The sequence below is a fragment of the Anser anser genome (assembly GCF_964211835.1).
Source record: "Anser anser genome assembly, chromosome: 1".
Classification (NCBI taxonomy): Eukaryota; Metazoa; Chordata; class Aves; order Anseriformes; family Anatidae; genus Anser; species Anser anser.
The window spans coordinates 3,785,295-3,797,301 of NC_139720.1; the positions used below are offsets into that span (position 1 = coordinate 3,785,295).

The following is a 12,007-nucleotide window of genomic DNA, read 5'->3' on the forward strand; positions in this document are numbered from 1 at the left end:
TGTGACTTTGTAGAGTTGTTTTGAGTTAGCTGGTTTGAAGCCATGTTGCTCAGGGCAAGTTGCACTTGGTAGGTCGTTTCCCTGCCTTTCTCATCACTGCTCAAGATCGTGTCCTGTAATTGTGTTGCTGCTGCTGTTAGAGCCATGGTGGTCCAGTGATGTGTGGAGGAGGTCTGTAGGGAAAGGCGTTGTCTCTTCTTAGGCTGTTTCTGATGAAACTTGAGGAGTCAGAGCAGCCTACAGGTACACAAGAAGGGCTAGAAAGGGTTTTCGGGTTACGAAAGCTTGGTAATATTCTCCGTAATACCAGTTGGTGTAAGGAAAGTTTTAATCTTCCTTTCAGGCTGCTGAATATTTTTGAATATATTGAAAACATTTATTTGGAGTACTGTATGTGTTTGTGGTTTAGCACAGGAGTTTCTTCCATTTTGGTCAAGAAAGGCAAACGTTTTTCAGTGGTATTTCAGATAGCAAGCCTTACAGCTCATCTTTCTGATTCACTTGCAGTAGACACAGGCAGACTTTTAAGATGTGTGCTCTTAACTGTCTTGAACAGAGCAGGTACTGTGTGATAAGAACATCTACGCTGCAGTTGTAATAACAAAACCTAATATTATTCTGAATTTGGTTTCGCACAGGCCTAAAAAGTGAATTCATTAAATGATTACATGAGGTTTTCTGTGTATTGTTGAGTCAACTTTAAATTATCCATAAGTCTGCAAAATGCATCTCAATGTGCTTGAGCAAAGGATGAGTACGTTCTTAACGCATAGGTTTTGATATTATTGATGCCTCCAGTTTGTCAAACAGTCTGTATGTGTGGTGCTTTATTGATCCTTTCTCTATCACTTGCATGAATGTCATTTTAATTAATACCTGTGTCCTCGTCTTGTCTGAAGTGTAAGTAATCTTACAGACTTGCTTTTTATAGACACTTTCTATTTAAAAAAAAAAAAAAAAAGGTATTAAAAGTGGTAGAACATGTGTCAGGCATATGCAATTCCTTCAGCATCATGTTTTCCACACTGATTTAATAGCTATTGAATCTCTTCAAATATTCTTGTTTCCAAGACCTGTTTTACAGTAATAAATCTTCTTGGCTGTAAAATTCTTGAAATGATTCAGGAGGACAATTGTTTCCTTAGCACATTCCTGAAGAGATCATAGTTAAAAATGGAAAGGTCCTTAACCAGGTCACTTTTTTCCTTGCAGTGCATGTAGTCAGTGCTGAAAATTATAGTTAATGAAATCGCCAGTGTTTGTCCTGGTGAACCACTATTTGGCACTGATGCTCCTTACTGTAAATTACAAAGAGAAATCAGGGTAGTAAATTTTGTATTGGAGTGCCATACTGAAATGCATTGAGAAATGCCCAGCCACATCAAGCTGTGGCATGGCTTGAGACAACTCTTTGTTGTTAAAAAAAAAAAAAAAAAGGAAGAAAAAAAAATCTGTCTTGAAATTGATATTGAAAATATTAATGAAATTGCTAGAGACTTATTAATTTCCCTGAATGTTTGCAGATGAGGCTAGTGGATGGGCTGGGGTACACAGTAGGTTTTTTGACACAGAGGATAGGAAAAAACCCGCTCAGAGTAGTTTGTTTTTTTTTAAAAAAAAAAAAAAAACTGCGCAGAAAAAACCTGCTCAGGGTAGTTTTTAACATCTTCCTTCCATACAGCGAGTGCCATGCATGGGGGTTCTCAGGTTGTATGGAAGCTGCATCAACAACGAGTGCATGGTCTGTTGTGTTGCCAGCTTGTATTTCTTTGGGTTTGCCACCGGATTATCTTTAGGAAACAGCAGGCCCTTATGTGGGAGAAATCCCAAATGAATTCTGCAGTCCTTGATGTAGGTTGTATGCCTGACAAGTTACTAAATTACAAAGGTGATGAAGTTGTGCGACCTGGTCTGTTGGTCCCCGGAGGGTGGACAAATGTTGTATAATCCGTGTGGCTTTCTGACAGCTGGAGAAGGCTGCGAACATCAACCATTAGTTCCTGGGAGCAGAAGGGAATTCAGCCAGCAGCCCCTAATGAGCTCTACGTGTTGCCTTTGCCAAGGGAAGCCGTTGGGTAGCTCATGGGGAACACCACGTGTGCCGAGGCAAGGGAGACGTGTGTGCGTGTGCCAGAACTGCACAGCTGGAGGATCTTCCTGGGTGAAAACACAGGTTACGCTGCGAGATACAGAATTCCTTGGTCAACCGTGGCCTTAAAATCTGTCGCTTTCTGAAGCACCGTGGTGTTTTTTTCTGTTCGGTTAGCTGGACGGCAGGTGTTGGGATCGCCCTCCAGGTTGTTCAGCTCTGAGGAAAGCAGTAAGTTCTCGGGTTAGTTCCTCCTTGGACATTTCCTTAAAATACTCAGGCTTTGGCACCTGAGACACTTGATCCTCTTTAAGTACCTTAGGATAGAAATAAGACTTTTCAGCTCCCCCAGGCTTTTTAGCAGATTTGTGTATGAAATCTCCTCTTACCATTGTTCTGGAAAAAGGAGTCTGGTATCCACACTACCCTCACCTGCCAGGCAGAGAGATTTCCATATAAACAGAGCGTTTTAATCAGGTGCTTTTACTGCAAGGTTTTCAACCTTGTTCTTCATAATAGCACCCATGAATATAGCAGAAACTTCTCTGTTAGTCACTATAGAGATAACCTCTGCGCTTAAGAGGTGGGCTCGGGGATTACTTCTGCACTGTAGGATCTCAACAAGAACGCCTTGTCTCATTCCTGTTAATGTCTTCTGGAAGAAAAGGTAATGCTAGGGAGCATTTCACACGTGGGTGTGTGTGCACAGACACTTTTACAGCTGGGGGGATTCTTAGCTGCCATAGTCCTGTTGGAACGGTTGGTTGTACAGAGACCTGGGGCGGTCTAACAAATGGACGAGGTGATGGGAAGGTTTTTACTGGCAGTTCAGGCCCTGCTAACTTGTGTGCCTTTGTGAAAGCCACCGAGTCGTGTTCCTCATTCCTACCTGTGAAGTGAGAGGACCTTACCTACTCCAGAGTTCGGGCATCAAGGCACATCTTAGTATTTCGACTCTTCAGAAACTAAAAGCCTAATACCTGACCTCAGGAGAAAGCCCACTCCTTGCACATCTGCGAGCAAGCAAAGTTTCCTGGACCTCTCAGTCTGGTAGCTTAGGGCAGGGAATGACAAGGAGGCTTTGCAGAGAAGTGCAGCCAGCAACCGTCCAGAAAACCATTTTCCTCTTCGGCTACCGCTTTTCTTCTGAGGAGGTCCACTAGCGTATGTAGCGTAACAGGAGACAGAAACCACAAAGAGGTCAGTGCTTGGATGTGTGCGAAGTAGCCATTAACACAGGCAGTGAGTATTCAAAAAGAAACTCTTCATTTGACAGTGCAGTCTTCTAGATGACTTGTAAACACAAAAACACACCATGTTTTTAAAAGAGCACTCCTAATTTCTGTCAGATGTGAAAGTACCTGCAAGTTTAATGTGTGCGCCTGCTAGGAGTTACCAGATTGGTGTTTTACGAGCTGTCTGGGGTACGGTGGCTTCATATACAAAACCCTGGCACCACCATGAACACTGGGAGACGTGTATGAGCTTCGCTGTGTGCTTTGGGATCTGTGGTGCGGAGAGCACTTCACAGTTTAGGATTCCCTTTGTGCGGCTGTGTTCTGGGCTGCAGGAGGCCCCAGGGAGCAGATCTCTTAGCTTCTTTTGCCCCTTTTTCCATAGTGATGCAGCTGTTACAAGAAAGCATTCTGGAAAATAACATCCCTCCAAAAAAAGAGGGGGGGGGGGGGGAAGTAGTATCATCCCAGAACATATGCATCTGTGTTATCAAGACCTGGCTGATACATTCCCAAACTAAGTGGTACACGGCACGTGTTCCTGCTGTCCTCACCTCTGCCTGTTGATCAGAGTCTCCCTGGTAGTCCCAAACCTGCAGTTTCCTGAAGACTCTGGGTGTTCGAAATTGGAAGACACCCGGCAGCAAAACCTTCTCCCCATTTTTTTCCTCTTTAAGTGAGTCACTCTACAGAAAGGATAAAAAGCACTTGGTTTCAGATCTCTGTTTAAGATCTAGAGTTTATGTAGAAATTCTTTTCTTGCTGCTTTGCAAGCTAAAATTGTGCATGGATGGAGCAGTTGGGTGACCAACTTGTAGCAGTGCTCCCTCAACTCTCAGGCAAATCCATGCACACACAGACACACAAGGAGTAATGAGGAATTTAGCATCCTAAGTAACTCTCATTTCTTGTTTTGTAACCTGCGGGGTGTCTTGATGCTGGAGAAAGTGAGCGACAGGCAGAGGACAGGGTACTGATCTTTTTAAACATTTTTCTCTAGAGATGCAGGCTGAAAATACATCTTGATTATACAAATATTTTTGCATTGGTAATACTTTTTCTTAGCATGAAACCCAGAGATTAACAAATCATTTTTTGACTTGATTTAGATTTTATTTTCCCCTAAGTGAGGCTAGTTTCTATAGCTCAGGGGTGGGAACCTATATATCCTACAGGCTATATATGACTCACAACTGTTTCGTACAGCCTACTATCACTTTACTTTTTCACGTTATACAGAACAGTACTGACATGGTTGCTAACACATGGCCGCGGCCTGCCAAATGTGTTTAAAAAACCTTGGCCCTTAGCTAGAAACAGATTTCCCTGAAGTTGCTAAAAATTGTTGTGTCACAACCTGTTTTCACTTGCAGGCACCGAGTGTCGGTGAGTCCCACTTGCTTCTAAGCCAGCCTGGGATGGATAGGCTGAAGGCGCTGCTCCTGACATCTAGGCTCCGAGGGATGCAGGCTGTGATGCCTGAGGGGTCGGAGCTCTGAAAGCACTGATTCAGCATCCTTGAGCTTGCAGTTTTGCATACCGTATTTATAGCAAACGACACTGTGTGATTCGGGCTTTGAGTTTTGCATGCAGATAGCAGGGGGAAAAATGCATCTTCATAGGAAAAGAAAAAACCAAGGATTTTCTCTTCAAAACTCCCAAGTTGTTCCAGGTATGGGGAGCGATGAATGTGCACTCCTCTCTAGTTTTCAGCATCTTTTCCGTGGGGCTGAGGTCTGTCTCTTCTGTAGAAGAATGCTGTAGAAGAATGCCTCTTCCCTTCCTCCCTGCTTGCCCCGGCTGCTGGGCTGCACGGCACACGCCCTTTCTGAGGAACTCATCCTTAGCTAACTGGCCCGGAGGTCTGGGCTAGCAGGCTGGAAAATTACAGCCCGCTCCGTCAGCCTTCCAGGAGCAGAGCTGCTGGTCCTCAGAGGAAGGCGATGGCCGCGTCAGGCCGTGCTGATGGGCTGCTGGCTTTCTTCCACTGGTGTCTGTGCCTGCAGCGTCTTCCAGCCCTTTCTGCACAGGGCAATCCCAGCAGAGGCTGAGCTCGGACGAGGCAGGTTGTTCCCTCACGTGCAACCAGCCCCCATCAACAGGACGAGGGGGTGCAGAGGATGCAGCAAGGAGAGGAAGGGGAGGCTCACATCTCGCTGGGTGTATTTGCACAAGTCGGTCACGGAGATTTTCCTCCTGTCTTCCAGGTTTAGATGTGTGTACGTGAGAATTTAAGTATTCCAGATGGCTTTTAGAATAAAGGTCTTAACGTTGCCTATGTCCAAACGAAAAATAATTTGCCTTTAGATTCCAGTTTAGGATTATTTTCCCGTTCTTGGTTTCCAACTACTGAATCTCATGTATCGTGTGCGTATAGAAGAAGAGAGAACTGGTGAGATGATGTCACAAACGACAAAAATCTGCAGAGATGCCGCTCAGAATTAACACTTAAAACTCTGGAAAACCTTGCTGCTGTGGTGCATATCCGAATTTTTAAAATACTGTTTGCAAAGGCTGGGAGGGTAAAGCCACGGAGCCTGGATACGTGCATTCTGGTTCTGCTCCATCTGTTTTGTAAGCTTGGAGAAGTTGCTTTGCAGTTCCCTGCTTCGGTTCTCCTGTCAGCAGCGTGCTTTACTTGCTCTTGATAAAGCACTTCAGAATAAAACCTTGAATTGGTATTGTTATGGACTGCCATAAACTTAATTAAAATCCTTTTTCCTCCTCACTCATCCCCTCCCAAGATGAGAACAAGCAGCCTGTTCTTTTCCAAGTGGTACGATGGACTGATGTGCTGCAGCTGCTTAAGGTTAGTCTTTACCTGATCCCTTCTGCTCTCCAGACACGCAGTGAGCAGCTTCAGATGGAGAAAACCCTTGGGTTTCTGGCATCTCTGATTCTTTTGGGGCACGGTCTGTCACGAGACGTTTCCTTGGTCATTTTACATGGCAGGCTGGAGTTCCCAAACATCCTGGCATGGGTCCGTGCAGGCTGCTTTACCTTAACGCTGGCTGATCTTGCCCTGAGTCAACCAGAGCTCAGCGTATCATGGCCAGATGGCTTACCTACAGGCTGGCGGTGAGTGAAACGTCGTTTTCAGCTCCTCAGAGCACTCTGTCAGGCTGTTTAGAGCCCATCAGCATCCTTCCTCGGGGCAGAGGAGCCAATGGAGCCACACCGACCTGCCCTTACCCAGCTGCGAGTACGGATCTCAGTGCGGAGAGAAGCTCTTGGGCTAAACCTGCTGCTGGCGAGCACGTGAGAAGTGAATTCAAGCGGGCATTAAGCTCTGGGGGTGCAGGAAAACCCATGGATTTTGCACAGCTAAGCGTTGTGGAAGCAGTTGAGCTCAACAGACTTAAATCTCCACGCTTGGAAGAAGCAAACACCCGTGCTAAGGTGCAGCCTTACTCAGTGATCTGCCACTCGTGTTCTCCACTAACACTACCGGTGTCCTGGCCAGATCCCCCCGCAGGGAGCTGAAAAAGTGGATTATACAAAAGTAAAACTCTTCAGGCTTTTTGTTCTGTGCTGATGCCTCAGCCTTGCTGTGCTGTGCCAGCATCTGCGCTCCGTATCTAGAAGCAGCGAGTGCACTCTGAAGGGTGGCTGCTGGGCGTTGCTGTGCTGCAGGGGTGTTAAAAGCCTTGCGGTGTGTACAGAGGTCAGGTGTAAGTTGCTTTAATTAAATATAAAAGCTGCGTGCACGCTGCAGAAGAGGACAGACAGGGATTCCCACCGCTGACTTGTCCTCTTGCTGTCCGGATTTCTTTGCTGTTGTCTCCCCTCTCACATACTTGGGCAGAGACGTTTCATCTTCTCCCTCCCATGCTGTTACCAACGGCATCTGGCTTTGGAAACACAACAAATGTGGAATGTTTTCTGCTGTTGAGAAGCCATTCTTGCTATTTGGTACCAGAGCCATCCTCATCCTTCCTGAAACACACACCTAGACAGCATTTATTTCAGTCAGAGCGCCGCAGGAAGCAGAATTCCCATCCTGTGGGAGACTTCTCCGATCTGATCTTTATTTTTTGAATTACAGAGCTTGGACTACCCACCCCAGGGCTGGCAGGCGGCCGGGCAGGAAGCTGGACAGACTGGCCTGCCGGCCAATCTTGTTGCCTTTTATAGAGCATTTTGATGAAATCAGCACATTTCCATGCAATCTGTGTTTTGCAACATAAAGATTGTTGTGTTGGGAAGGGTTTTGGGGCAGCTCTAGTTGTAGTCTGCAACTCGCGTCTTCTGGGAAGCTGCAGAACATTTTTATTTGTTATTGCAGACAACCTCGTGAGAAGAGAGGTTGTGGTTCTGTGGAAGAAAACCCTCCTAGAAGGATGTTCTCAAGCCAGCACGAAGGATTTCCCTCTGCATGTCAGTGCTTAGGTAGGTGAGCTAGAAGCCAGGGGCCTCGTGTTCCCTATCCACGTCTCACTAACAGCAACTTTCTGACAAAATTGCTACCAAATGTTGTGTGTTGCCTTAGAGCAGTTTATGTTGGGTGAAATCCAAGCTGTGCAGGACACAGCTCTCTTTTGGTGGGGCCAAGTGCTGAGCTGAGTGTCAGTGGGGAGGCACAACTTTTGGGAGAAGCCCGTTAGGTGGGGAGGACACCATCTACGCTCCATCTACACTACCTGTCCCTGGTGCTCGGTCAGGACGTTAGCTGTGCTCTTATTTCACAGATGTCCCGAAAATAGGGCATGGCACTGTGATGCGCATCTTTGCAGCAGGTTGTTTTGTGTCTTCAAGCCTTGCTGGTGATAAACTGGACCTGACTCTTCATCCTGCTCAAAGCAAGACTGCGATTGGAGTCAGGTCAAGCTGCTCAGGGCCTTTACTACTTGAACATCTCCGAGAACTGAGAGCTGACGGCCTTTCTGCCCCCCTCTTCCAGCGTTTGCTCGTATCTGTGTTGAAGAATTTTCCTTGCATCTAATCAGAATTTGCCTTTTTGCAGCTCGTGGCTGTGGCCGCTTGCCATTTGGCTGCGTGGGGCTGAGCAGCTGCAGTTCCTCAGGAACCCCCTGCAGGTGAGCAGGGCTGGGAGCGAGCATTTCGTGCGAGGCTGTGAGTGGTATCCAGGAACCCTCCTTCCATCACTCTTCCACTCCATCTCTTCCTCTCTCTGGGCGTGGAAGTGCTAAGGAGAAGCAGGACGTGGATTACCAAGATACAGCCATGTTACTGACTGACTGTTGAATTTGGACTTCTTTAGCATCGTCCCAAACTCCTTAAATCCACCAGTGGGAGTGATCCAGGTATCTCTCACTTAAAACAACTCGGACTGATCTTGAATGTATTTTCTTTTGCTTGCTTCTTTTCAGTAAAAGAATCTTCCTCCTTGGAAGATTCTTTGCATTTTGAGGTTGTAAGCTGTCAGTGAGTCACCAATTAGCAGCTCAGTGTAAATAATTTCAAGTGAAATCATCACTTGTTTACTTACGTAGTTGGTGCGGTCAGAGGAAACATGAGGGCAGCCTTGGCTCTCTGGAGAAGCTCAAGTTGTAGAGGATTTTGAGTGTGTCCCGAGAATGGACTGGTTGTTTACACAGATGTTACAAATCATCCATACCATTTCAAATGAGCCAGTCTTGCATGGAATTCCATCCGTTAAGGAGTGATATATTGGAACATGGGATGACTTTATCTGCTTTTCTTGTTGCATGTTGAAGCTCTGGTATTTGCACAGTCACGGCCTGAAAGCTGCGTGTGTAAATCCCAGCAGAGGGGAACCTAGAAGATAACCAAGAACACCGGTAAAAGGAAGGAATAGGGGAACTTCGCCTTCCTGTAGTCAGTCTGTACAGGTTTGGTGGTTCTTGTGTACACAGTGTAACTTCCCTGGAGCCCATCCAGATTCACAGTGGGTAAGTCACTCCGCAGAAATCAAAGGAGGTATAATCTTGTAAAACTTTCATAAAAGGAAGGTTTTTGCATTTCTGTCCAGAAGCTGCCTAAGCAAACATCTAATATTGACTTGATCTCTTAGTCTGATAGCCTGCCTTTGACTTGGAGTGTGAAACGTAACTCGAGCAAAATGAACCATACCTTTTTTTTTTTTCTTTAAACATTTAGCATCTTCCTTAGAAAAGCGTGTAAGCCAGGTGCTCCCATCTTAGCAAAAGCTAACAATTTAAACTCCTTCTGTGCTTGCTGTTTTCTCCCAACTTCTCCTCGAGTGGTCAAGGTGCATAGGGAACTAGAGGGCTGCTAACATGGCTGCTGATGAAATAAAATGCAGTGAGATTCAAGAGGTTGCAGCCTGCAGGAGTCAGCTCTGCAAACTGTTTTTTCCATACCCAAGAAACATGAGTCAGATTTTGCAAAGTGAGTCAAATCTATCTTCAGATTCATTTGAAGATGCTGCATTAGATGTAGAATTTGAAACAGTATTATGCATAGAAAGGGCTCATTAAACTGATTGAGTTTGCAGTATTCCCTTTGAGGGGGAGGGGGGACGGAATGGATAAAAGTGACGGGGAAATGTGGAAGGAGGTTTGGGTGTTCCTTAGTCCCCAGAAACGTGAGCGGTCCTCCTGCAGCCTGGAGGAAATAGAAAGGTGATCCTTTCTTCTGTGCTCCTGGGGGGACTTCCCAGGGCCTGAGAGATGGTTATTAATTGAAGTTTGCTTATCCTCGCTGCTGCTGCTGCTGGTCTGTGGTTGGTCTCTAGCCTGAGAGCAGCACACGAGGGTGCGGGCGCTCCCTGGGCTCTCACATTCTTCTGCCAGAAGCCTGCTGGAGACGTCCTTGGAGATCCAGACACAAACCCTGGCCCACAAGGAGGGCAGTATCCGCCTAACACCTTCGTTTAAATAAATTAACTTCCTTTTGTTTTTGCACTTCTTGCCTTTATCTTCACCTGGGTAGTGTTCCTGCCCATAAAGCTGTCCTCTTGGGTCAAATGTGCTGGAGCTGCAGCCCTTGGACAGGATGTGACTCCTGCATGTTTTGCTGGCTGTGTCATGCACAAACACTCCCTTTCCTCTGGAGGAATTAGATGACAATTAAACTTGGAGGCACAGTCACCTTCCAAGTCTCGGTTTCTTCTCCTCTGTTCCCATGTTTCACCCTCCCTCTGAGAAATCTCTCCTTTTTGATCGTGGATTTCGACCAGGAAACAAATTTGATGGCTCCATTCTTAACCGTTGGTCTTTGACTGGCTACAATCAACATCCTAATATTGTGCTGAGAAGGGTGACTAATACCTCCTGTCTGCCTTACGTCTTGAACGAACTGGTAGACAGGCATGAGCTGATTTTTCCTATTTTTGCGTGTAACCAGCCTAAAAAGAATTCTTTAGACTTAACTTTCCTTCCTCAGGTTTTGGTGGGGACCCTGAGCAAGCGGGTGACGGAATTCAAGTGCAGCAGTACAGAGAGCATCTCTGCTGGCGCTCGGTGGTGGTACGAAGATGAGCTGGCAGCACCAGACACACGGGTCCCTGATACACAAGGACTCTGGCTGCTTTTAATTCTGCTGATAACTCAAACACCCCTGAGTTGTCCTCACTCTGAACGAGGGACGTTGTGCTTGTAGCCACCTCCTGGTTCTAGATTGTTCAGGTCCCTGTTACCTTTTGTAGAGGTTTCTGCTTTATAAGAAGGCGTAGGGGACTGGGATTCAGGAGCCCTGCGGCAGTCTTTGTGCTTATTTCCACACCTCCACGTCTCCTCCAGTTTACTTTCTGCCAAAGCGTTGCGAGTTCTGGTGCAGCACCTCTCAAGCACCATAAATAAAAACCCCAAATGAAACAAAACATTTTTAATAAGCCACAACTACTAGTGTATTCAAGCAGAAGGAGGCGGTTGGTTACCTTGCCCGCACTGCTCTTTGTTGCACCTCCTGCCAGGAGCCTCGGGGATGCCCTGAACCACAGCTCGGTGCACCTCCAGCCACCGTTCCTGGCTGCACGGGCGTTGGTCGTGGTCAGGGACACGGCATCTTGCCTGCAGCCTCTCTTCTTCACAACTGCTGCTCTCATTTTACTCCTCGAGGTTTTACTCGTACCCTTTTGGTTCCTTTTCCTCGCTACATGGGTACGTGACTCCGTTACCGCTCTGCAGCTCCAAGTCCTCCAGTGACTTCTGAGTTAACTACCAAGAGGCTGAGAACAGCAGGTTTGGGATTTTCCATGCGAAGACCCCTTTCGGAGAAGTTCTGCATGCTGCTTGGAGAAAGTAGTTGTTGCCTAAGGGAATTCAGAAGCCTGCTGACCTGCAGAGCTGCTTCTCCCTCTGATGTTTATGTAAAATTTTATTTCTAAGGAATTTAACAAGATTCACCGTTGGCAGTTCTCTCTTTCTGATAGCTGCTCAAGACCAGAGTTTAAATTAAGCCTGTAATTTCGGGCACCTGTAGCTGAGTAAAATAAAACCAGTTCTGCTAGCAGCTACCTCCCCAGTAGTGTAGTCACTGTTGGATGGGTGCAGCCTCCCTGAAAGTCTTCTGTTATTATAGGAATGCTGTACGCCATCCCTGCACATGGTTGAGGATGCCTGAGTCACTCCGTTGAAGACAGATTTCTAAATCAGCGTCCACTTTTGCTCATGAATTCTAAAACAGAACCACTTCCTGGACAGTGCGATAAACAGTTACAGTTTTTTTTTGTAATCATTTTTGTCTTGGTTTTGAATCTTTCTTGGGGTTGCTGCCACGCATGCCGGAGGCAGATCTG

General features: G+C 46.4%; 1 protein-coding gene and 1 long non-coding RNA gene across 16 annotated transcripts in view; one reads left to right on the forward strand and one right to left on the reverse strand.

The window, feature by feature from the left end:
- The window catches only part of LOC310897289 (uncharacterized protein), a 127,466-nt gene that overhangs the window by 62,389 nt on the left and 53,070 nt on the right, over nt 1–12,007 (forward strand). The window lies entirely within an intron of this gene.
- LOC310897346 overlaps nt 1–12,007 on the reverse strand; it is a 44,951-nt gene continuing 32,944 nt past the window's right edge. Inside the window, exon 2 of the long non-coding RNA XR_014582238.1 lies at nt 1–12,007. This exon is cut by the window's right edge and continues 27,183 nt beyond it. This is a non-coding gene — a long non-coding RNA (uncharacterized lncRNA).